General features: G+C 45.1%; 1 long non-coding RNA gene across 5 annotated transcripts in view; it reads right to left on the bottom strand.

Annotated features, from left to right (window-relative positions):
* Positions 1-600: 600 nt before the first annotated feature.
* Positions 601-18,103, bottom strand: part of LOC124250024 (uncharacterized) — a 51,882-nt gene continuing 34,379 nt past the window's right edge. For 2 of the 5 annotated variants that reach the window (XR_006891510.1, XR_006891511.1), the window contains exons 2-5: positions 15,100-15,258; positions 11,433-11,616; positions 10,417-10,533; positions 601-9,132 (exon numbers count right to left, since the gene is read on the bottom strand). This is a non-coding gene — a long non-coding RNA (uncharacterized LOC124250024). The remainder of the gene's footprint in view (positions 9,133-10,416; positions 10,534-11,432; positions 11,617-15,099; positions 15,259-18,103) is intronic. The other 3 variants (XR_006891513.1, XR_006891512.1, XR_006891514.1) reach the window with 3 other exon arrangements.

Genomic DNA, 18,103 nt, shown 5'->3' with positions numbered 1-18,103 from the left:
ACTCTGAATCATCTGTGTGCATTTAAAACAAATCTTTTGCTCCAGCACAGTGCAGAGGCGTGGTAAACTTAAGCACAGTTGCGTGGGGAAGGCCGAGTGACTGCTGGAAGGTGCTCTGAAACACACCTTCGCTTCCTCCCACCTCTGCTCAGCCCAGGTGGCGTCGAGGCTGGGAGGGGCCTCCATTTCCCAACATCAGCGCTCCGGGATGCAATGGACAATTCCCAAACACAGCCTTTCAACCCCCATTTTCAGAACTCAAAACCCATGTTCTCCCTTCGATAACATTAAAAAGAGGGAAAGCATTTTGCATGAAAACATGTTTTAACTGTATTTGTAACACTCAATAAATAAATTACAGGTTTTATATCATTCAGAGAGAGCTGCCAGTGATTTATTCAGTTATTAACTTCACACGCTTGGGAGAATGAATTAAATGCCGGCCCGTATCGAAGGCTTGGGGATTATTCAGCCAGAATAGGCTACTGAAAAGTTCGGGCAGCTCTGCAGGCTTTTCAGGATAAGCAGGAACAGTTTGCGAGAAGCCACGGAGGGCAGATGATTCTGTCCCGTCCATTTACAGCAGCTTATAAATTCCATAAAAAGGAAATGAATTATGCATTATTGGGTTTACATAAGGTCACCCAATGAACTTTGGCCCCTCTCTTTTCTCATTTGGCTCAATTATTAGATGAAATGACAGATTTGATCTCTTTTCAAATTGTATTAGAAAGGGTCTCTTTATTTCACCCTCTAGCAGCAATCAGCTGACGGGACTAGGCAAGTGCATTAATTATGATTGATTTAGGGTGTCTATAGGGTGATTATTTCTAGAATTCTACTCCTGAGCCAAAACCTTTTGACCTATTTCAGGCCACACAGCAAATTAATCCATAAGAAGATTTAAGGGGAGAATGTTCAGGACAGCAGTTTCCCTCCTGTATTTGCAATCAAAACATTTAAGACACTCCGGGCAATCCAGAGGGATTGAATTACTAGAACACTCCATGGCGAAGACATTTAACAACCTGACAACTCAGCTGAAAAACATCTTGTGCATAATAACCAAAAATGGCTCTGAATTAGCCCCCAAAAGAGGGCAGGCTCCCATCTCTCTCTGCTCTGACCTAATAGGACAGCATAGAAAAAATCTTTTTTATGAGTTTGTGAATTTGTCACAATTGGAGTTTCAGAATAACATGTCTGTTGTTGGGACATTCAATCTCCCTCTCGTCTTTCTAGTGGATTAAAAATGACAGGACTAATTAAAGAAGGAGAGAAAAGAGACCACTGTCAACTGCAATGTATAGGCTTGAATTACAATAAGACTCAGATGAGAGGGAGAAAGAAAAGTTGGGGAGGTAGCATCATCAGGAGTTTCTTTCTAAGTATGGAAAAGCATCCTGCAGATGAATTCTATTTAAAAAGAGGGTGTTCAACCAAAACTGCCATCTCTAAGCTATTAGATCCCAGTAAGGATTAAAAGGGAGAGTCACCTAGAATTGATGCCAGCAGATCAACTAACTCAGTCCTACTACCTGCCATCCAATGCCCCCAGATGGGAAAAAGAAAGAGTTTGGGGAAGGACTGAGTAAATCCTGTCTGCACCACTTACAAGCTGTGTGACCTAGGGCAAGTGGCTTGACCTCCCTGATCTCTGCTCTTTTTTCCTATGGGGTCCGAATAATACCTATCTTATTGTAGGGTTGTCGCAAGGATTAGGGACCACATGTGTTTAAAGAAACAAAGATATTTTATTGCTGTTATTTATAATCCTCCATTGCCATTTATGGAGGTAGGTCATGGGAACTGAAGACTCTTTTGTTTGCTGAACACAAACAAAATTTCTATCCTCACACTTGAAAATAGCATTAAGTGACAGAAGGAGATAGAAACTGGGGGAGAGCCGTGTAGCTCAGCATAAGAAAAGAGGACAGATAAGCTCAGCGGAGGGGGTTTGGAGTCAGGGGTTTAAGAAGCTCGTGGTCAGTTGAGGGGGCAGGAGAGAGACCTGGCAGGTGCGGGCAGAGGGAGGAGACTGGGAGGAAAAGATGCGCCTGGGGGACTTCTTAAGAGAAACACTGGGTACACGGGGACACAAACCCTTTCTTCCGTCTACCAAGATCTTCGGTAAGACATACAGTGCTCACTCGTGCTTTGGCATGAGTGGGCTTTTCCAGATGAATGAGAAGCTCTTCAGATTTGGCAAGGAGCAAAGCCAAGGCCGTGGCGGATGACAGCTCACACACAGGCTCTGGGGTTCAGGATCTGTCATACTTCCTCAGTCATGCCACTATGATTATTATAGTTCTGAAGCTTTTATTCTTCTCAAAAAATGTCCAGAGGCATTACCTCATTTTGAGACTATAAGCAGCGAAGACTTGTGGGCCGGCGATGGTTTCTTGTCATTTCTCTTGGACTTCAGAGTCCCCACTTGGAAATGTGGGACTACAACTGAAATGTCATTAAACTTCCTTTCAGCTCTAAACGCCGTGGTTCTATGTTCCTATGAGTAGTTTCCATATTTACAGAGAAAACGCTAAGTTTTCTAGTTGTCTTCAGGGACCACACAGATTCACATGAGCGAATGAAGTAGACCAGATGTAAAACAAAAGGGAATGGTAGAGACTGTGGCAAACTAGAGAATACATGAGTTGCTGAAAAGTGCTCAAATTTAATTTCTGATAAAAGCAATGTGCAGGCCAAATTCTGCCCTCTGGGAATCAAGTTTCAGCCTTTGGCCAAAGAGACCCAGGATGGGGCGTTTAGGACTTGGAGGGCTCTTTTAAGCCTAGAGTTCAGTCCATTTTTGCCTCCATATCACTGGCATATAAAGACAAAGCCGGCAGATGCATTTGCTTCTTGAGAAACCGGTTATATTAAACTGAGCGATTGTGGGGCTGCCAAGCCGTCATCATCCTGAGACCTGGTCATCAGTTACGTAGCTAACAAGTCCCAAGCAGCGTGTCGGGGGTGGCTCTCAGGATTGCTCAGACAGCTCCTGGACGACTACATGTGGCTTAGTGAAAGCTAAGAAATAACCCAAACCCGCACATGGCTGAGGACTTCGCTGATCGTCAGCATGACATAGAAAGGCTTGGAGATGGGGGGAGGAGAGAACACACACTTCAGAACCTGGAGATGGCAGCTGCCCCCCAGCAGGCTGATGCAGGCTTAATTCTGGTTGTCTAAACTGAAAAGTGGCTTACTGGCCTCGCAAGGTGGTGGACAACCTCAAATGACAGCTCACTCACTGTTGTCATTCAGATGGGAGACCAAACGAAGAACACCCAAACAAATAGGGTCCTGGAGGCAAAAAGTTCAAAAGCCCCCACTGTCCTAGGAAAGAGCTAAAGCCGCCATTATTCAGCCAAAAGGAACTCTATCTCGAGCCGTTACCTCCGGAGCCATGTGCATCACACTGGGGAGGCAGAGCTGCTCAGCCCTGAGGAGGTCACAGTCGGCAGATGAAAAGGCCAGAGGAGAAGCCATGGAGACAGACTGTAGCTCAGGGCGATGCCAGTGGACGCCAGTCGGAGAGGCGACTTCTCAGGTTTGCTAGGACGCAGCCAGAGGAACACTCTGCAAGACGTCTGAGAAGGCGACCCTTGAGGAAGCAGGTGCGAGGAGCCAGGAGCAGGCTGCAGAGGCCCTCGGGGTGAGAGAACCCCTTTGGGTTGAGATTCTCTGAGTTGAGATAAATAGCTCACTTTTATTGAACTCTCTCAACGTGCCAGGTCACTTTGAAGTGTTTTCCATGTATTAACACATTTAGAACATAGCACCCAGCTGAGGCCAGTTCTGCTATTATCCCCATTTCAGAAATGAAAAAGAGAGGAACTTAAGTCACTAGCCCAAGGTCATACAACTAGTAAGTGGCAGGGTCAGGATAAAGCCTGCACTGCGGTCCTGGAGCCTGCACTCTTAACCACGCCTCCAGGCGGTCACTCTTAGGGTGACACCCCCCGGAATTTCAAAGTAGGAATTTTGCAAGTGGCTCAGAAGGGCAGGGCCAAAGGGAAGATGCAGAGAATCGGCACAAACCTGGGCCAGTCCAACAGCTCAGGAGCACCTGTGCTTGGGGGAAGGGCGTCCCAGGGAGATAGAAGTGAGCACGCATCCCAGAAAGGGAGGCATCCGTTCTCCAAAGGTGAAACCACTTTCCACTGACCAGGCATTATTTCCAGTTCCCCAGAAGGAGTTCTGGCATGAAAAATAAGTCTGTATCCTGCACTGTGATGGACAGCTTCTAATGGAGGTGGAAACGTCTAAGAGGACTTAAAAGGCAGACTGCCCTGGGAGAGGTAACACACGGACACAGTTTGCTGGCAATGAGGCAGTAGACTGAAAGTAAGCTGCCCACAAGGTAGGGAGAAAGAAAGAGCAAGGAAGGAGGGCTACGGAACACCACAGAGAGGCAAAGGAACGAGGTCCAGGCTGCGGACTTCGGAGAAGAAGAAAATCTTCTGGTTTTATGACTTTTCCCAAAGCTAGTCCCACATCCTGAAAACAGAGGAGGATGCTGAGAGCTGAAAAACCTTCATGCTGACAGCATTCGGAGAAAGGAGTACAACGAAGGCTGGACAGAGGTTAGTAGTCACACACTGGGTGAGTAGCAGCTCCGTTCACATCTTCTCTCCTTATCCCACGAGTGGACGGGCTCTATCTTAGGGAGTTATTTTACCCCAGATTTTGGTAAGCATCTATGGCTTCTCTCTTACTTCCAGTCCTATCCGAGGTTCTTGGGAATGGCAATAAAACCTTTTGGTGAAGGCAGGAGAGCAAGAGAAAAGCAACAAATAGATGTTGAGTCATGGGGAAAAGATGCTAAGGATCCAACAGCCATAGGAGAAGATATGCTTTAAAGATGAATGGCTGCTGGCCATTTTATGTGCATGGGGAAAAGGCAAGGCAAACAGGGGGAGGGGAAGGAGAGAAACAGGGAGGGAGATTGGGAGTACCCTGCCCTTACCAGTGGCAATAATGTCTCTTCTTCTTTGCCTTGACCAAGTGTGACAGTTGCGAAATTGGCAAGTGACCATACCACTGGGTCTACCTGAGTCCCTCCAAGGTATGTCTCATCCAGTGGACGCTGCCATGCCATGGACCATGGAGGTGCACACAGTGTGCAAGACACCCAGATCTCAGATCTGCAGCCCCTCCCTATTTAGGCCCACGATCAGGTGCTTCACCGCCTCCTGCAGCACCCCCTTGGGAAATGAAGCCAAAGCAAGCCTGGTCCTTGCCCTTCCGTGGCACACAGAAGCAGCAAAGAGGAAGGGAAACCCCAAGACACACTCTTCCTGTCCTCCAGATGTGGGAAGGTCTTGGCCTCCAGGGGACAGCAGATGGTTTAAGTGACCTCCTGGTGACAGACCTTGGAGAGTGCTGGGGGCTGCCACACCAGGCAACTGCAGCTACACAGAAGGAGGGCAAGCCTAGTGTTGCCAGATTTTTATGCGTGCTTTCCAGATATTTAAGGTTGGCAACTAGCTTTTTAGAAAACATGGCCAAACAAAACATTTCTACGGGCCTGATCTGGTCCCCAGGCCACCATTTAATGACATTCTCTAAGTAATTGTATCAGTTGGGCTACAATTATATTGTAGTAACAAACAACCCCCAAATCTCACTGATCTAACATGGAGAAGCTTATTTCTTCTTCAAGCTACATGTCCAACATGGGTTGATGGAGTGGGAGTGGGAGTAGATTCTGCTGGGGGGCTCTGCGCACCATGAAAACCCAGGAACCCAGGGGAGAGAGTCCTCATCTCAACACGGCCACTTCTGCAGGGAATTACAGAATGTGGTAAACTGTGCACTGGCTCTCAAAGCTGCCACTTGACATGTATCATTTCCATGTACATGCCATTGACCAGAGCAAATCGTGTGGCCACACCTAATTGCAAAACGGGCAATGAGATGCCTGAAAAGAGAATTGAAATATGGAGAGGCTGGAATACGAATAAGGTTTTTTTTAACAAAGGTCCTCACTCTAAGTTGGATATCATTTGCTCCTAAAAAAGATGTCGCTTTAAAGTGCGGGTGCTTTGTAGAGGATTGAGGTGACTGCAACTCACTTCCCATTTCTCCTTCCATTTCAAATCCACCTCTGCTGGGTTAGTTGAGATGGAAAAGACAGGGCACGTGGGCTGCTGCATTTCGGGGGAAGGGAGACCAGAGACACATTCGGTGGCCATCGTGCTGTCCACAGGGCCCCTCTGCCGGCCTGGCTCAGTCCACTTTCCCTCAAGCCCCACCTGCCAACAGGAGAACCCCCGTCCAGGCCCTGGAGGGAGGTTTGTGTGCCTGGGTGCCGTTCAGGGAGTTATTTGTACACAGGCATGTGCGTACCCAAGCTGCCTGGGAGCCCGAAGAATCGTCCCTTGTGACTCCCTCCTTAAACAGGCTCCAATTAGACACCACTTACTGGCACCTCCAATTTGACTGTCTGTCCAAGATTCCACAATGCATGGGAATTCTCTCAGAGATTACTCCTGTTTTTCCCATCCTCAAAACAAGGAGGGGGGAATAATGCATGATTGAAAACTAGCCACCAAATGGTAAAAAAAATAAATAAATAAATTTGCAGTTGTGCTGCTTTGAAAACTTATTGCACAGCTGGGGGCATTTAAAGAACTTAATTAACAAGCTTTGGCCGCAATGTGCCCCCTCTTTGGGAGGGGAAAAAAATCACAGTTAAGATTTGTCCAATTAAATTATAGGAGAGTTGGTGGATTCAAAGAGAGAGAGAGAGAGAGGTTGGGGGAATGCGCTTCCAATTTAAAAAGAAGATTTTTAGTCTGATGGGAAACCTAGAGTCTGATTAATTCGGTGCTAGGCTTTTCTGCAGTTTCCACGAACTCATAGGCACTTAAGAATTTTTAACCCAAATGTAATTATAGGTTTTGATAATCAGGCTTTGGTTAAATAAAGTCCCCTCTTTCCAATAAAAACTGAGGATGGAATATTCTGTTGTAAGGAAGCTCCCTCAAGCCCCACTTTTTCTCTCTTCCACAGAGGCTCCACCTAGCCCAGAATCAGTGCCACCTTATGCCTTTAGTAGGCTCCCAGCACTTCTGCCTTTGTGGGTCCCTTATTCCATAAAACCATATTGAAAATTGTATTTTACAACTGCATCAGTATAAAGATGACTATAATTCTGGCTGGATTCATTTTCATACACTCTATTATTATATTCATTTTATTTTCTTTTAATTTAAAAAGAAATGAAAACTAAAACATTCCTGTGGGCCCCTTAAAGTATGGTGGACCCTAGACATGTGCTGAATGGGTAAGTCAGCCCTGCCGGGGATTTCTCATTATGAACCCAAAGAGAGACATTAGGGATGCAGCTAAGAACAGGTTCAAAATAACAGTGACGATGACACCATTCATGGCAACGCAATTCATATCAGCCTACGCTAAGAGCCTGCCAACCTCCCAGTCCCCCAGCCAATGCCCCCCCACGCCAAAAAAAAAAATTGTTATTCTGACATCATTGGTCTGAAAGAATACCCAGTACAGTATGCACTCTTGGAATGACGAGTTTTCTGCCTTTTCCTAGGGGGATGCTCAGCCAAAGACAAAAATGCGTAAGGGCAGCAGAGAAAATTCATTTGTATAAGCTGGCCCCCCTACTGTGGAATTTTCAATTATATATATCTAATTATGGCTGTCAGTTGATGGATTCAGAAAAGACATTTTGGTCCCCCCCTCCTTTTTTTGTCTTTTCGTCATCTCTTCTGTTAGAATGATTATAGCACACTTACACAACTAATTGCCTTTCTGCTGATTAGTGATACAATTATGCAGACCCGGCTCCTTGTGTGAACAACCATCTGCAGAGAAAAAAAAAGTGACACTATTCAAAAACTATCCATAATTTAACCAATGTTATTCCAATGCACTGAGCCCAGACAATCGTCTAGCCTTCATATTTCATACCCACCCTGGCAAGAGGAGGTTGGGTTTTGTGTGCCCAATTCACCTCTTTAGACACACTGTGAATCAGAAAGAAAGAGGAGAGAAGAAAGTACTTCAAATGTCAACCCATAGTGGGGAATTGAAGCGTGGTTAACGTCCATTCCTCCTTTGGGTAATTTTTCTTCAAATTTTATACCACTTGGCAATTTTTTGTTTCCTTTCAAACTGCTGAGAAAGTGCAGATGTTTCAACTCCCCAAAGTGGGCTTGGGTTTGCTGGGTTTTTGTGGACTGCTCTCCCCAATCCTTTTCTCTCCTTTTTCCCTATAATTTTTTTTGAAAAAAAGAAAGAGGAAAAAGAAGGGGTTTTAATAGAATCGAAGGACGTGGGCTGACATATGACATTTTCAGTAAAGTGTGTCTTTTGTTCCCTAAGGCAAAGTGTATGGGACATCAAACTCTGGGACCTCAGGGGCCACAGGGAGCGCACAGGTGGATGGGCAGGATGCTGTTTGCCCCAAGGAGTGAACAAAGAAGGGCTCAGTCTTTCCCGACATGCAAAGCGAGACCAGCCCTGCCTTCATGGGGGAAAGAGAGTCCGTTAGAGGGACAGAAAGGCTCAAAACCAGGAAGCAAGTGTCAGATTCTCCTATAGTTTTAAAATAAGACTGCAGGTTGTCAGGGTAGGAAAAGAAAAAGTCTGCAGTCACAGAGCGGCTAGGTTCTCCTCAGTTTAGATATTGATGTAGAATGACTTCTTAGAGCAGATAAGGGTGCTGGCCTTAAAGAGAGACACTTAAGAAGAAGAGAAGACACTAGAAAATTAAACGTCCACATGCAAAAGAGGAGAGGAGAACCGGGCCTGGTGCCGAGAGCTTCATGTGGAGAAGGCTCATCTCAAGACTCAGACAGGGGCTTCCACTAGGAGCAGCATTCCAGAAATCTCGGTGTCCCAGAACCTGAGAGGTCCCTTCATCATCCAGACCGTGGCAATCAGTCTGGCCTCCCCAGGTGTCAAGGCTGTGGGTCAGCCACCTCTGCCTCTGCTTCTCTTTCATTCTCCTCTACTCAGGGTTCTATAGAAAGTGGAAACTGGATATTCAGTGTTTTTTTTTGTTCCAAAACAGAAATTTTGATTTCCTGGTCCCTCTGAACTTCTTAAAATCAGTGATAACTGAAGTTTGTCAAGACGATCCCAGCGTGTACTCTGAAATAGAAAAGGTAAATATGTATTCAGCCAGTTTTGCTTTATTGGGTATTTTGTGATAATGAAACTAAAAATAGTAGTGAATATTTCCTAAGAGAGAACAGTATGGCAGACTCTTTTCTATGCTTTATATTCACAGCCTCATTTTTATCTTGACAAAACCTTCCAAGGTGGCTATGTTGATTACCTCACTGTATGCAGGAGGGGCCTTCAGATCAAGAGTTCAATAACTAAGGCAGGACTTGCAGCTCATCGCTGGTGGAACAATGATTTGAACTGAAGCCTAGCGCTCTCCACAGTCAGAGCTCTTCACCACCAAGCACCACCAAATCTCCTCAATGTCTTAAAGAGTGTTCCTCTGTATGGAGGGGACATGCTAACTGTTAACCAGAGCATTTGTTGAACAACTAATGGAATGAAGGAAGGAAGGAAGAAGGAAGGAAGGAAGGAGGAAGGGAAGGAGGGATGAGGAAAGGAGGGAAGGAGGGAGGGAGGGAGGGAAGGATTTACTGCCTTGTGAAAGGTGCACTGGGCAGGCGAGTGTAGCTACACTGGTGTTCTAGTCACTGCTCTCTCCTAAGGACTGAATGGTCAAATGACCTGGGGCAAGTTGGTAGACATCTCCATATATCTTCACTATAGAAAAAGAGATTTGGAAAAGGATGAGATTCTCCTTCCCAAGGAGCCTCTCTCAGTCTCTCTAGCTGATCCTGGGATCTCCTTTTGCAATGCTTGAATAGGCCTCTCCTCTGAGTCACCTGATAGAGCAACCCGTTACTATCTTCAGTTCTTAGATCATTCCAGGGGCATTGGTCTTGCCAACCAGTTAGAGGGTAAGATCTTGGAGAACAAGAATCTTCTTTCTTCCTCCTCCTTCTCCTCCTCTTCCTCCACTTTCTCTCCCTCCTGTTCCTTCTTCTTCCCTCTTTTCCTGTAAGGGTTAACTGAGTGCTTGCTTAGGGTCAGCACAAAGTCTAGCCTCCCTTCTTCTGTGTCCTACCAAAGTACTGAAGCTCAATAAATAAGCCCAGCTGGAACTGAATACACGCTTGGTTAATTGATCCGAAGCAAAGTTCCTACAGTTGATTCTCACTATGATCGCTCTAGAAAAAGGTAAAAAGCTTTGTTGGTAGGGAAGATGGTGTCTTTGGAGAGTGGCAACTCACATGCAAGGGACCATCTGTATGTGTGGGTCCTTTTCCTTGTGCTTAACAGCTCACAAAAGAGGAAAGGATCATTGATGGCATAGTGTGCACATGAGATGGGGATGGAGGTCCTTCTCACCTGAGTGAATTCTGAAGAGCTCACTCCACTGAATCTAAGTACCAGGGATCCAGGCCCCACTGAGAACTTAGACACAGCCTGATGGCAGAGTTTGATGACTAAGAAACCATGCAGAACCTTCAAGGAGAAAGATCAAGAAGTAAGACCCCTACAGATCAGATGTGGTGCTGAGCTCACACCACAGCAAGCTGTAGTCTTGTTTGTAAAACTACTCGATTGGCAACCTGGAGCCTCCCCGCCAGGAAGAATCAGGAAGAAAGTTCCAAGCCCAGATCTTCCTTTGTCTTTCCCTTACCTAGATACAAGCCTCAGGACAGCCAGACTTGTCTGAGACATTCCTGATGTTCAGATGACAAACCAGCTAGTTCACAGTATAGGCAAGGGGGTCTTTGAGTGACACTTGGGTAACTTTATACATTGGAGACTGGGAAAGGTAAAGGCAAATGTTTGGAAGTAAAAGTGGTCTTGGAGGCAATTTAAGTCAACACTTCACCCAATGTGGATAAAAATGGAACCACTAGCCTTCTTGGTTGTTGGTTTTGCTTTGTTTCTTTCTCCTTTGTCATCTCGCTTTATACTAAAGAGTTTGAAAGCCTTCTTGACCCTTCTTGTTGTCCTTCTCCTGATGTGACAATCAATGTATCTGTTAGCAGAGATGGCCCAGCCCCTTGATCCATACCCCTAGCCAGGCAGCAATTATCCAACCATCCATTTAAGCAACCACCCATCTACCCACTCATCTGTCTATCCATCCAACATCACATTGACTACTATATGCCAGGTATTACGGTAAGTACAAAAATCAAAAGATGAAATAGACACTAGTCCTATCTTGAAGAAGTTTGTGGTCTAGTGGAGATAAAGACCCCACTGTATAATAATCATAGTCATAATAACAATCATACCAAGTGTTAAATGAGACATCAGATATGTCCATGATGCTAAAATAATATAAATAAGATTTATTGAGCACTGACTATGTCTCCAACCCCATGCTAAGTTTTTTACATACTTACCCTCATTTAAGCCTCACTACGATCCCATGAGATAGGTACCACAACTTCTCTCATTTTTCACGGAAAGGAACTTGTTCCACATCACATATCTCTGAAGAGGCGGAGTCACTCCTTGAAGATGAAGGTGTATCTCAAGACCTTTAAGCTATTAACCAGCAAGCCACTCTCCTGCTCCATGGAATCCCTGAGAAGGAAAGGACTCAAAGGGAATTTGCAAAGGTTTCCCAGAGGGGGTGAAATTTATGCTGGGCCTCAAAGGATTGGCAGGAGATCCCCAGAAAGAGAAGAAAGAAAAGGACACTGCAGGCAGATAGAAGACTGAGAAATGGCCCGGCGTGTTCAGGGAGGAGCAAGCAATTCAGTACAAATGGAGTATGGAGTGCCTGTCTGTAGGTGAAATATGAGACAACAACATTAATCTTAATAATAATCATCATCACTACATCTTATAGGGTACTTGCTCTGTCGCCTGGTACATTTACTACCCCCACAATTCTTACATCCCCATGAGGTAAGTGTCATCGCCTTCATTGGAGAAATTCAAGCTCAGAGACTTTAAATGCTTTGCTCAAAGAAACACAATTAAATAAGCTTTTCAAAACAATAATGGTCTGATCCCAAATTTCAGGCACTGAGAGAGGTTAAGAGCATGGGCTCTGAAGTTTGACATCCTGGGACAAAATCCCAGTTAGGCCTCTGATGACCTATGTGGCCTTGGGCCAACTACTAAATCTCACTGTGCCTCAGTTTCCTCATCTGGGTGGCGATAATTATCATCTTATCCATTTTACCCGAGTGCTATTCTGACTCAATGGGATAATGCATATGAATCATAAAACGTGGCTTGGCATTGTGTTTAATAAAGTTTTGCTATTATTGTTACTAGTAAATTGGGGTCCATTTTTCAGGGACATATATGTGCCATTTAAAGCAGGAGGAATGAGTGGATGTTCATGAGAGAAGGAGTTCCAGGTTCAATGATAGAGAAGTTGACAGTCAGCACCAGCCGGCCCCAGCTCTGGAGTGGGAAAGGGGCAGCTTTAACCTAAGGCTTTGTTGGCTCAAAGAAGCTGCAGACTTCTCTGATGAGTCTGAAACAACTCCCAAGTCCTCCCTGAAACGTCCAGTGGACAGCCTGGAGCATTTTGACCTTGGCCCAGGGATGATGTGCTGGGCTTCTCTGTGCCAGGCCTCAGCCTCAGACAGGGGAACATTGCCTTATGAGGAAGCCCTGCCTGGATTTCGGCTTCCTGGTCAATGAAGCCCCAAGGCCTCATGTTCTTAGGTGGAGCTGATTCAGTTTCACCCAAGTCCTTTAACTTCCAAGTGTAGGCCCAGTGGTCTCAAGCAAATGTGGGCTTTCTGCATCAAGTGCATTAGGCAGAAAGACAGTGTAAAGCTATTTGTATTTTCTCCATGGGAGAATGTCTATTAAAATGCAATGCATTTTTATCCCAATCAGCACACCCTGCCAGTCAAGTCATGGGTCCCAAAGTCCTGTACAAAAGCAGCCAGATGTAACTTGATTAGTTCATGGAGAGGGTACTTGTCCCTTGCAGCAAGTGAGTTGAAGCATTATCTTTGCTTAGCAACATCTCCTTCCTGGGGTTGAGTCTGCCAGGACCACCATACTGAGATGACAAGCTGTCTTAGTTTGGGATCCCCCAAGAAATAACTCAGAGACTAGCGTTCAAGTGCAGGTAATTTATCGGAGAGGTGCAGAAAAGCCCGGTAGTGGAGTGGGGAAGTTAGCTGGGGAGGGGAAGATGACCAACAGATTGTCTCTCAAAAAGCTGGCTACCACTGTGTGCAAATGAGGCTCAGCCCCATGGGAAACTGAGAAATTATGTGAAGCGCAGGCCTTAGACTGATTCCACCTCAGTTGTGATGGAGCTGGGGTATTTACCTGCCATCTCCAGTCACTGTTTGATTGCTGTTAACTTTGGGCCTAACTCTCAGGCACAATGGCTTTCTGAGATATTGGAGACAGCCCCCAGGCCTGAAGAAGCAGAGACGGGTGCTTGGAAGAAAGCTGGAACGTGCTGTAAGAGTAAGATCCTGAGCGTGTGGACCAGCACTGAGTGCACGCCTCACTAACCTTCCAACAAAAATTTTCTATCTCGGCCCACTTGTCCAGAGGGTAGCTGTTGAGCAGCCTCAAATATCTACTAAAGTCCATATGCCTCATTATTACCAGTAATTATTTAGGCATATTGAGCTTTATCCAGAGCCTATTTCCTCATAGGCATAATATTAACAAAGTTCATTGATACAGAGATTATGAGGAGAAATGAAAGGAGTGAGAAACGAAAACTACCCCATGACTTAGAAACTTGAGTTCTTGAAAGCTATCCAACAAAAATACATATGCAGGTATACAAAGATACATGAACAAAGATATTATATGTTGCTTCATTTGTAACAAATGAACAAAAAAAAATGGAAACAGCTTAAATGCCCATCAATAGGGAAGAGCTGTGAGATCCTGCAGATGTTATGAAGAATGATAGAGATCTACATACTAACGTGGAAAAAATTTAAGCTATAAGTGAAAAATCTCACTTGTCCAGAGGTCAGTTATCAAGCAGAATAAAATCTGCAAAATAATATGCGACTGTGATTCCCATATAGGTAAAAGTCATGTATACATAACATATTGACTTACACATCGTGACGTATATACGTTAGATGCATACTAAAAGATCATGAAGGAAACATAAAAATGTGATAGGGGTATTTCTGGGCAGGGAATAGAAAATACTTTGAGAAAGACTTTCTCTTTTAATCAACGTATTGTTTGAATCATTTACCGTGAACGTGTATCCATGTACTAGTGTCATTAAAAACATGAGTGACAGCTGACATCTTTGCACTCATCCAGAAGACTATTGCGAAAAACAATCACAGCAGAAGGAATAACTAAAGTCTGATAGCTGTCTAGGTCATTCAGTGTCATAGAAATGAATACACACCTTTATGTCCCCCGAGGATAGCATTACAACAGAGCAAGAAGTGATGGTTGACTCACACTTCAATCTCAAGGAAATGTTGAAATATTGTCAGAATTTCTGTTTGAGAGGCAGCAGATTATGTGATGTAATTTAGAAAAACGCCCACTAAAAATAGGCAAAAGTACAATAATAAAGGAGTTGATACTGAATGGACTCTGTTCAGCTGCGTATAAAATTCACTGATGTAGACCCAATATTTGCCCAACAGTGCCAGTGAGGGAGGGGTCGGCGTGTGAATTTCACACGTGGAACTTCAGGTTGCAGACTCAATTAGACAGACGGTATTGTATCCAGTGATCTCTGGTAAATGTTTACTAGCTCTGGAGGTGGGGGTGGGGGGGGACCATGACTTGTAGAGTTTCTGATTTCCACGGTGAAATTATTCCCCCTAATGGCTGATTTCAAGACGAGGAGTTGGGAAGAGATGCTCAATTGCGCACCACCCTATAGTATTCCCTCCATACAGAGAAAACAGATGTAAATAACTTCAAGGTTTGACTTTGTATATAACCAGTGAGAAGTACTAAAATAATTAAGAAGTGGTAAGTTTTGAGTATTATTACCTTTGTTTTTAATAGGATTCATTTAATTGTAAGTATATATAATTTACATTTTGATAACGGTTATGTGTAAAAACCAGTTTGCAAAATCCCTACCATTTTGACAATCAGCTCTCGAGCTGGTGGGGCCGGCTCCAGTACACGGCTGACGGCGGGAGCTTGCAGATTTCTATCTGGAACATTTCCACGGAGGATACTTCAAGGAAGGGGCCAAGTAGATGCTAATCAGAATTACAGAAAACACCGTGTTTGGCTCTAGAAATATAAACAGACAGATTGTGTTTTCGCAGCAGCCTGACACAAGTTTTGGTCTGGAGCAATGCTCCCTGATTCCCCTAAGCAACCGTCTGAGCGGGAAACCAGTGAAGAATATAATTTCCCGTCTAGTGAGGAAAAGGTTTGACTTCTGAGCTCTGATATTGGAAGGAAATTCATCCTATGTCCAATGCTAAAATGGCCTGCGTCAACATGCTTTCGGAGCTGGGAGAGAATGTAACTGCTGTTCTTGTGCACGCATCCGAATCTCTTTTTCCTTTATTCAGTTTTCCCAGAATGAGGAGCCTTTTGCTAAGATCATCTTCCTGGCCAATCCTGCTTTGGTTGGTTTTTTGTTTTTATTTTTTTGTTTCAGGATCATTATATTTATTTGGGCATTTTAAAAGCGGAATTATATTCTTGGCTGTATAAAAATGGAGAGGTTTATAAAACAACCAAACCTAATAATATTGTGTTTCCTCATTTGTAAAATGGAACGGAAGAGGTGCTGAAGCGCCGAGCCACTAAGGACCATTTTAGCTCGAAAAGCAGATGAATTTTTGTTCCAGGTTTTTATGCAGTTAAAACATAACTGATTGCAAGCGAGGAGAGAAAGCAGGAAGAGGAAGGGGTGAGACCCCAGTACCTGGGGCATTCTCAGTGTCTGATAAATGCCAGATTTACTGCTAAAGTGAGATTGATAAATACTAACTAAATCACAGCCACGCTCGGGGCTCAACTCATTTATTTTTCCACCCCCCCCAAAAGGAACACAAAACATGGAACTCAAGTCAGGCATGACCAAGCCTGAAGAATTTGACTCTTCCATCCTGCTGCTAGCACAAGTCCTCGTGATTTGGGCAGACTATGGGGGAGGCCTGGGGGGCTGGTGAGGCGGGGGTGGGGGTAGGAAGAGATGCTTAATCTGGCCGGGTTTGGGGAAGGAAGGAGGCCCTCGCCGGCCAGCTCAGTGCAGTCTTTCATGAATAAACACTCTAATTGGGGACATCACAGATAATGGGTCTGACTTCTTTCACTGGAGGGCCCGATCATGATTTGCTAATTGGATATTCCTGGGGTGGTGGAGGCGCCCTCACTGGCCCCGAGTGATTACTAGTTAATGGGGTTTTAGAAATTCCTATTCCAGACTGATAAAGGGAGCCAGCTAAGGAAAAGGAAAAGGAGCCGGAGCCCTTCCCAGAAAGGCAGAGGGAAGGAAGCCCAGTGTCTGGGAAAGCACAGGGTGGCCCCGGGTTGCAGGAGCACACCAGTCCCAGGATTGACTTTTGAGCTGGGACCCTATCCCGGCAGGGACCCTTTCCCTGCGGGGGCATTTGATCTGGGAGATGAAGTGCCCTCCCCAACCAGACACCCTCACCACTGGCCTTTGGGCTCAGTTCTTTGCACAGAAAAAGTCCACGGAAAGCCAGCCTGGAGGGGGAGGGGGACAGCGAAACCTCGGGGATGACTCTTCATATAAAGGGCAGAGAAAGCCGCTTCTCAGTCTCCGGATCTGAGCCAGAGCGTGGAGGAGGTCACCAGTGCTGCAAGATGGTGCTTCCAGCCGGCCCCTGCAGGGGGATGGAGGCGCCCAAAGGGGACGCTCCGAGGAAGGAGCTCCTAAAGCAGGAGGGGCTCATGTTTTAGACGGGGCACTCTGGTCCTTGTTCTGGGGCTCAGGGCCACATGGGAGCCCTTGCCTGTCCTAACAAACTGCCTGGGGGACAGAAGAAGAGAAATTGGAGAAAAGATAGGACAGGAAAAAAAAGAAGGCAAGAGGTCTTTCTACCCCAAAACTCAAGTAAATTCCTTGAAAAAAGTTCTCTAAACCAAAGGCTAGCTGCTCTGGCCAAAACTAAGCACATAGGGTTTGTTGCATGGAACATTCAGTTTCTCTTCCCACAAGAAAGCCAGACTTCTTTCCTGATGAAATTGACAGATAATTCAAGGTGGGTAGCCTCTCTCCTGGGCTTGGGCACGTTCGTGAGCACCAGCCCTGCTCAGTTAGTTCCTGTCATTAGTCCTGTTTGCAGCAGACGGGACTTTTCCTGGACCTCAACTACCAGTCTTGTCAAACTGTCATTTCACTCACGTGTAAAAAGACTTGGGGTGCCTTGAGTAAATTACTCCTGGCAACGAAGGAGGGTGACTCTAGAATGTCAAAAATCAAAGAAGACATCCTGTGTGAAGCTTCAGCGGCCACCAATTCCCAGCATGTGAGCGCCCGTGGACAGCTGAGAACTGACATTATGAAACCAATTTGCATGTGATGATATCTACCAATTATTGGGTCTCTCTATATGCTAGACACTGTGCTATATACTTTACTTATAACACCTCATTTCATCTTGCCAAGAGCCTGAGGTGGTAAGTACTATACTCATCTCCATTTTATAGATGGGAATATTGACTTCTTAAACTGAATTCACACCCTGAGTAACAGGTGGAATTTGACCCCAGGTTCCTTTGGCCCCCAAACCCTTGTCCTTATCCATTGTGCCACAAGCCCTTCCTTGAATTTCACCCTATTCAACATTTCTTTCCTGAAGACAACTGACCAGATGGGAGATGGCCTGGATTCGCCATGCAGAAGAGCGGGAAACTGGTTTTATTTCTTTAGAAATAGTGAGAATGGATTCCTAATAAAAGGTCCACTTCATGATTCCTAATAAAGAGCACATTTCCTATTGGTCATCTTTAAGAACTGCATCATTTTTTTCTAGATGCAATGATAACTGGTCACTTCCCAGAAACCTGAAATGACCATGTTTATCAGCAAAGAAATCTTGCTCATGACCCCAGGCAAATTTCTTCGGTTCTCCAGGACTGACTTCCCACCACATAA

This window comes from Equus quagga, chromosome 13 (assembly GCF_021613505.1).
Source record: "Equus quagga isolate Etosha38 chromosome 13, UCLA_HA_Equagga_1.0, whole genome shotgun sequence".
Taxonomy (NCBI): domain Eukaryota; kingdom Metazoa; phylum Chordata; class Mammalia; order Perissodactyla; family Equidae; genus Equus; species Equus quagga.
This window is presented reverse-complemented; position numbering and strand designations above follow the sequence as displayed.